This window comes from Bactrocera oleae, chromosome 2 (genome assembly GCF_042242935.1).
Source record: "Bactrocera oleae isolate idBacOlea1 chromosome 2, idBacOlea1, whole genome shotgun sequence".
Lineage (NCBI taxonomy): Eukaryota > Metazoa > Arthropoda > Insecta > Diptera > Tephritidae > Bactrocera > Bactrocera oleae.
Genome location: NC_091536.1, coordinates 17,375,413 through 17,383,001, shown reverse-complemented (window position 1 = coordinate 17,383,001; position 7,589 = coordinate 17,375,413). Strand labels below are relative to the sequence as shown.

At 36.6% G+C, this 7,589-nt stretch overlaps 1 long non-coding RNA gene across 1 annotated transcript; it reads right to left on the bottom strand.

Annotated features, from left to right (window-relative positions):
• Positions 1-4,253: 4,253 nt before the first annotated feature.
• LOC118683753 (uncharacterized) lies at positions 4,254-6,744 on the bottom strand. The gene is made up of 3 exons (XR_004979628.2): positions 5,621-6,744; positions 4,732-4,821; positions 4,254-4,662 (listed from the first exon to the last, which is right to left on the bottom strand). It is a non-coding gene; the product is annotated as an uncharacterized lncRNA (long non-coding RNA).
• Positions 6,745-7,589: the final 845 nt, after the last annotated feature.

Genomic DNA, 7,589 nt, shown 5'->3' with positions numbered 1-7,589 from the left:
ATTCTAATAAACATTTGCCATTCATTATTTAGTATGAGACACAATATATACCCATATGCATACATACGCACATATGTATGTAAGTATATAAAGGCACTTACGTGAGCTTCTGTTTTGGTTTCGCTCGGTTGCAAAAATTTTTCTGCTGCGTTGTTACTTTTCTAACAGATCAAAGAGCCATATGTTGCATTATTTATTTATTTATATAATACATTTTTTTCTTGAATTAGTTAATTCCCAAACCCTCTTCCGCCTCGCTGAATGCCACCAGAAAGTGTTGCTTGACTACTTCGTTAGCCATCCTGTCACTGTCACCGATGACGTCCGTTATGTGGTGTAGTTGTTGTCATTTATATGTTCTGATATAGACTGTGGTGCCACCAAAAGTAATACAATGTACCGACTGGGAGCAGGCACACAGCCACGAGCGCAAGCTTCTACTTTGCAGTTGTTAGCAAGCAAATAAATTTGTTTATTTTCGCGTTTCAGTCGCAAATCTAAAGTCACATGCATTAAGTCAGTCGCCGGGAGATTGCTTGCAAATAATATACACATATACACCGACATGTATACAGCTCGCAAATAAGAATGTTTAAAATGCGTCAAGTCTAACAGACTAATAGAGAACAATCTACAACTTTGTCTGTAGCATGCCTTGGAGTGGGCACAATCGGCACGTTTTCATAGCGAGTGCACCCCCATGGCGAGCGCCAGCCCCCCTATACCTATTTATATATAAATAAGCTAAACAAAGCTAAGGTGTATAGGTATGTCTCTATATACATATGTATGTTTGATTACCGTCACTGCCTTGCCGCGCCTTTAATCTACTTAACTACAGTCTGCCTGCCTGCCTATTATGCAGCTTCATTAGAGTTTTCTTTGGTTTTCACTCTACACTCGGAGCGTTAAGCTAGTCCAACAGTTAGTCACATACAGTAGAGAGAGATAGAGAGAGAGGGAAGTCAGCTGTCAACTGTTTTGACTTTTGCTAATGTTATTTCCCATAATTGTCACATCAGCTTTTGCTATTCCTATTTATTTGTTTTTGCTGGAGACTAGGTGACATTCAGCCAGTTATACCACCTAGTATACAAAGTGACTCAAAATTTTTGTCTTTCTTCAGTGAAGCCGGTTTGCAATCAAAATGTAAAAAAATGTGGTTCAAACCTGCCGAAGGCGAAATTGAAATTAAAAATATATATACCATAGATATACATACATATATTATTATAAATCCTATCAGAAAAACAAAAAGATACAATTTGGATAAAGAAGACGAAAACTCGTCTAATACTAACCAGTCTGTGGTCCTCAAATGTAGTCAGTGGACCATGTAAATATAAGTTTGCGATCAAATTCTTTTTATGCCATTATTGAGTTTCAATTGTTTGGACATATTCATCATGAATTCCGACTTACCTCCGATGTTACCTCAAAACCCTGCCTATTATATACCCTTAAGTAGACAAAAGCTTCTTGTTTTCAAATGATCAAACGAAGCTCAACATTATAACGAAATAATTCGGTAACATGAAAACTTGAAAATCCAAAGCTAGTAAGTAAATTCTTCGTTTTCTAACTGATGTAGGAAGTGTTTTGGGTTGTTACAACTCTTATGATAACAACGGGAATACCTAACGAAATGTTCAGAAATGTGAGCAACTGCCGTTTCCACAAGGTTTCACTTCCATAACCAGAATTTTATCAGATTTACATTAACAGCAGATGACTGTTAACACAGCACCTTTCACTAAACTACTTTGAAAAATAGTTTTCGAAGGCCTCAGTTTACGAAAAGAGTGAGCCATCATCCGGCAGTTTAGGTTTTTCGGTAAAAGATCATTTCACTTGATGAGAAATAATACGAAAATGTGAGGAGAAAAATCTGTTCAGTAATATTTACTAAAATTTACGACGAAATTTTGAATGCATGTTTTGAACGTTTAGTACTTTTTTCAAAAATGCCTTTTGTTGAGTTTAAAAACAAGAAATACCTAATCTTGCGGATGGTGGTTAGAGATTCAAATTTGTCATATTATTCAGCCTGATTTTTTAATATAGAATCTGGTTTCTTTGGTTTGACTCCAAAACAATGACCGCCAAAATCGTCTATTTAAACTTCATCATATACGTACATACATATGTACATATATCACGCACACAGTTCTCAATTGGCTACGACTTCGTTGGCCGCCATCTGCAGCCGCACTTAACCTAACAATTGGCGCGCTTGCTTTCGAATCGCCACAGAGTAACGCAATGCATTGAGTAGTAACAGGGTAGCAGCCTTAGCTGCAGCTCGAAATATAATTGCACACTTTTCCAAGCATTCGTTGCAATTGCGATCGCCCAACTGGCGTCGTTTCGGTTGCACCGCTGCCACAAGCTAAAAACTGACAGCGCTGCAGAAAATGTGGCCCAGCTGTAAAAAAAAAAGCGGAAGGCAACGTACAACTATGTAGGAACTTACATGAGCACATGAGTGTTATATGGAGCGTACACTATATTTTTACAAATTTATATATTTTTATACATATATACATATTAATAAGTAGGTACAACTGTTGCTCATGTCTTGAAAATAATTTTACAAATAAACAAGCTGAGTTGAAGCGACCGGCGGCGCACATCATATCTCAGGTTTGAATCTACGGACCCAGCCATGGCCGGTAGACACACCCAACCTATTGAATCGTGTATTCAACCGGACGGCGTTGTATGATAGCTCTCGCATTTTCACTTGGCATTTTCGCGCCTCCAATGTCCAACAACAAACCCATTTTTGATGGCACAACATGAGGTTGCAGAATTCAACGCTTTGCCAACATATATTATGTATGTAGTATTGTAGAATGCCTATGTCACATTCATGTACATATGTATGTAAGTATGGACGTATATTTGTAAACTTGTTGCGTCAGCGTTTGAAGGTGATTTTGTGATTTTGAAAACAAATACATGGAATCCACTACGTCAAAAAAAAAACGGGAAAAATAAAATACATATAGTATGCATACCTTGTGGACCTAGCTACCTCTATATATGTATGTATGTATACATAAGTATGTATGTAGGTACCCTGTAAGGGAAGCCGGTCACGGTGTAATAGCAATCAACTCAGTTCATTCTTCGTTATTCACAATTTCCATTAGCCATGTCGTGGCATGTCGGCATCAAGTAACAAGTTGTACTGAGTGGGTACAGGCCAACAGCAACGAGCGCAAGCAAATTTTACAACAAGTACCCGTTTCGTATGCTTACGTACAGACACTTGTGTAATTGCAATTCTCTCGCCACCCCAAAGAGCACAAATTCAGATATTGCAATTCGGTTGCACTTGAGGGAAAACGAAGCATTTGTATGTACATATGTATGTGTACATGAGTGTCCATGTACGAGGTTGTACTGATAAGTAATTCATTTTATAAGTGAAGATAAGCAATACTGTAAATGTTGACAAAAGCAAAGGTGAAGCAGAACTACGTGCTTGAGGAGCATTATTCTTCTGGTAAAATATTATTAAGGAGGCCAAGGTAAGGCTAAGTAGTATTGGTTTCAGGTGTTTAAGTGCGAAGGAGATCATAAGAATTTTATGAAAATTCTCCGATTTCTCAAACTTAGTTACTGTAAGGTCAAGTATTAACGTTTTTGTACTAATTTAGAACTCAATGAATACATCCAGCTAAGAAGGAATAGAGCCAGATATCAAGAAATAGTTGAAAAGGTGGATTATTCAAAATTAAAATTAGTTTTCAAGCTGTAAAGAGTGACATAACAATTGCTTGCTTTTAAGCGAATATTGACTATCATGAATATGAGCAATCCTCAAATTGTCACTTTCTTATCGCACTGTATTAACAACGGTTGATCCAAGTAGAGTTACGTGTTGTACGTTTTGCAATAGTTTTTTTTTTTTTTGACAGATCATGCATGAGCCATGTCAAGCTATCATGTTATTTTTTGATCGCACTATTCGCAACACCATCACCCATCTGGAGACCCTGCATTCATTATTGGATAATATTCGACCGAATAGACCACGTCCAGCACGCAGTAAAGAAAATATATACATATGTATGCAAAAGTATCACGACCTGCTGAAAAGTAGGGGAAGAATGTATATATATCAAATTTAACTCAACTTTTACTGGAAGATTATTTTTGCGACTGAAGTGTTTCGTTATTTCGCTGACATGATTGTCGGCAAAGTATTAAAACAAGTAAGTAGTTACGTTCTTTAAAAGTAACATATTTTATTTGAGTCAGGTAAGGTATATTTGGTCTATGTGAGATTCTTGTTGTTGCTTGTAACATTATCGGCTTTTTAACCTAATTTAATTTAACGTAAGTTATATGAGTATTTTAAGAAAATTAAAATTTGCAAATTTGAATAAACAAACATAATATTATATCTTAAATATCTTTTTTTTCTATAAACGTTTGCACGTAGCTTTCTAGCGCGCACTTCAAGAGCTGTCTTCTTCGTTATTCTATGTGATTTGATTTTTGAAATATATTGTTTTTGCTTTCAAAGCATTACCTAGCATTTTTTAATGATTTCGCTGAATTACAGCGGTTCCGTCATTACATTCGGTTTTGCTGCTTTTCGAGGTAGTTACTAAACTGTGAGATGTACTGAGTGGAAACCGGCTATCAGAACTTAAAAAGAGGTGTATCGGTTAGGAGTTTGAAATCATTTTTTTTTATCAATTTTCCGTTTTTACTTACGCAAACAGTACACTGACTTCACTGGAAATTACAAGTAATTCTCTATTTGCTTAGATTTACCACAAAAAGCAAAATGGAAACCGCAGAAACCTGAAAAGGAAAAAATAAACAAAAAATGAGCATACAAAAAGGAAAAGTAAGAAAGGAAGGGCGAAAGTAACTGAGGTCATGTTTGAAATTAATTTTACGATAGTGTGGTTGTTAAAATCACACATTTTCTTTATTGAAAAGTAATAAAATAATAATCATAAATATTAAAAAAAGATATTTAATTTAATTGATCTAGAGAACGATCTTCGCTATTCAAATTATAACAGAATGATGGAAAGTTCAAATATATAGACATGTACATATAACTCAAAGCACCGATGAGGTCACGACCGGACTAAAGGGTATAAATAACGGATACGCTCCGGTTATTAAAAGTTATTTCAATTTATTCAGCATCAAGCAAATATGCTTGGAAAAATTTCAGTGTTGATGTGATTTGATCAAATCGTATAATGAGTTTCGTGTTGGTAGTGGGGAGATCACTGTTCCAACTGTGCGTTATCAAATTTTGCATAAGCCTTAAATATGGCAAGTCTTTCACAAAATCTTTCTTTCGAACCCCGGCTAGATATTTGTACTATCTTCTTCGTCTATTTGTGATGGTCATTTTGCTGGAAGCATCTAAAAGCCGCAAGTCGCTTATGAAATGCTGATGGGTTTACAAGACATTTTCGTATAACGGAAATGGATTCGGTGGTTAGAGGTTGCCTGGCGAACCGAACAATCGCAAACTGCTATTATTAAAAAAAAAGTTTGGTCAGCGGGAGTTCCCTTATAGCCCCTGCTTTGCAGTTGCGGTTTTGCCTGTACTCGAAACAACCCCTGCTTATATACTTACATATGTATGTATGTTTGTGTAAATGCAATCTCCATTCATTTCTTGACTACACTGATTGTTTTGGTTTCTCTGCTTTGTTGCTATGGTGAACACCAATGGTGGTGAGTGATATCGCTTAGCCGTTGTTGTCTGTATCACAGAATAACGAGTGTACTGAATGTGAACAGGCGAGCAGCAAATGACGAAGGCTGACTTTTCATAAACCGCTGGCAAGTTTTTAAACTCGACAAGCAATTGCCCATCCGTCCGACGTCGCCTCATACGTTTTCAGCACAGGAAAATTGTCGCATAACAGTAAACACGTAACAGCAGTTAACAAACATACAAACGCCTGTGCATGCATACATACACAGACACACATGCATCGCCAGTCAAATTGCAACCGAAGCCTACCACCGTATGCCACTTATGCCAGCCAGTGGTGTCGTCGATTGTTTGTGTGTTGATATACGTAGACTTGTGTATGTGATTACACATACATAATTGCTACGGCATGCAGGCATGTTGCTTGCAACGCCGAGACGACCACAAACCACACAATTTCGTTCCAGCAACATATAATCATGTAGGCATAGGCGGTTTCTGCACGTGACGCTCGCATTGTGCAACGTGGTTGCAAGGCTACATTAGGGCTCTGGCGTCTCATGTGTCCACATATATATGTATATATGTTTGTTGTTTGTTGCATGTTTTTGCTCACAAGCACATTCGCTCTTATCCCGCGCCCATAATCTTTGCTCTGTTATCTGCAATCGTGCACATTTCCCATTGTCAACGCTGTGTCTCGTTCATCAAAAAATATATATGTATACTTAGGTATGTGCCGGGGTATATACTTTTGTATCGCATACGTTGCGCCGTTGCAGGCTGGTGGTTTTTATGTGCGCCACTGTTTCATTGATATTGCAAGGTTCTTTTATCGCTGTGGCCTCCGTTGATCCCATTACGAAAAATAAATAAAAAAAATAAAAATACCACAAAAGCTCATACATAATGATTTTTATACTTATTTGTTCGTATGCTTGTGTCATATAAACATATGTGTAGTTTACTTGGTTGGTCATTCGCTCTGTTGTTGCTTAATCTTATACAATGGTAATGGAAACTCAGAAAATACTGTAATATACAACGGAAAGTCTAAGTGCATTTGAAAACCAAAATTGTACCTACGTATATTCATGCTCATATGTAGAAGTCTATATGACCGGATATATTCATGACATATTACAAGTATTGTATGTACATGTCCACATATGGTATGTACATATGTATGCAGGTTTCCAATAGATGTGTACGGGATTCAAAGTACCAAATTATTCAGTTAAAAGTTTTAAAATTATATAATTTATTTAAATGACAAATACTTCTGCTTAGTGGGTGACCTTTGCAGAGTAGCTTATGGGTTTGATACCCAAACTGAAAGAAAAAAATTTAACTTCTTTTTTCACTCCGATATTTTCGAATTTTATTCAGAAAGTTCGATGCAAATTTTTGGCTGCTTAAAGAAATCCATCGGTTTTTAAAGGGTGAGGTAAAATTTGAAATAGTTTACGGTTCACAAAAGCCACATAATAAATTCTAAAGAATCCCAAAAATCATATGATGTTCGGTGACTTACTACTCTAAGGCCTGGACAGGCATAGAGTAAGTGTTTCACCGATTCTGCCATTTTAGAATTTATTTATTTAAGTTTTCTTAATTCAAGGGATCGTTACTGAATGCTTTATTTTTTATTAGTAAAGATCCGATAATCTTTGGCTAAAATTAATGCTGTTGTTGTTGCGGCAGAAAACATTCCAGAGGTAATTTCAAGGAAATATGCTTTTTCTCCCTAATTCATGCATCTCCGATTCCCATCTATGCTGCTGTGTCCGTCTTTAGCTCCATAAAAAACTGTTATACTTTTTCTAGATCGCTAGATTCGCCGCGATCGATCACATTGGTTTGTGAGCTCTCTAGCTCTCTCTCC